This window comes from Colobus angolensis, unplaced genomic scaffold (assembly GCF_000951035.1).
Source record: "Colobus angolensis palliatus isolate OR3802 unplaced genomic scaffold, Cang.pa_1.0 Scaffold208, whole genome shotgun sequence".
NCBI classification, from domain to species: domain Eukaryota; kingdom Metazoa; phylum Chordata; class Mammalia; order Primates; family Cercopithecidae; genus Colobus; species Colobus angolensis.
The window spans coordinates 361,817-362,219 of NW_012115244.1; positions in this window are offsets into that span (position 1 = coordinate 361,817).

Consider the following 403-nt stretch of genomic DNA (forward strand, 5'->3'; position numbering starts at 1 on the left):
CTCACTGCAAGCTCCATCTACCAGATTCAAGTGATTCTCCTGCCTCAGCCTCCTGAGTAGCTGGGATTACAGGCAAGTGCCACCATGCCCGGCTAATTTTTGTATTTTTAGCAGAGACGGTGTTTCACCATGTTGGCCATTTCTGATCTCATGATCCGTCCACCTTGGCCTCCCAGAGTGCTGGGATTACAGGTGTGAGTCATCGCGCTGGGCCATTTTAGCTCTTAAGTTTAGGTCAGCTGGGTGCTGTGGTTCACGTCTGTTATTCCAGTACTTTTGGAAGCCAAGATGGGAGGATCGCTATAGCCCAGGAGTTTGACACTAGCCTGGGTAACATGGAGAAACCCTGTCTCCACGAAAAATAAAAATTAGCCAAGTGTGGTGATGTGCGCCTCTAGTCCCC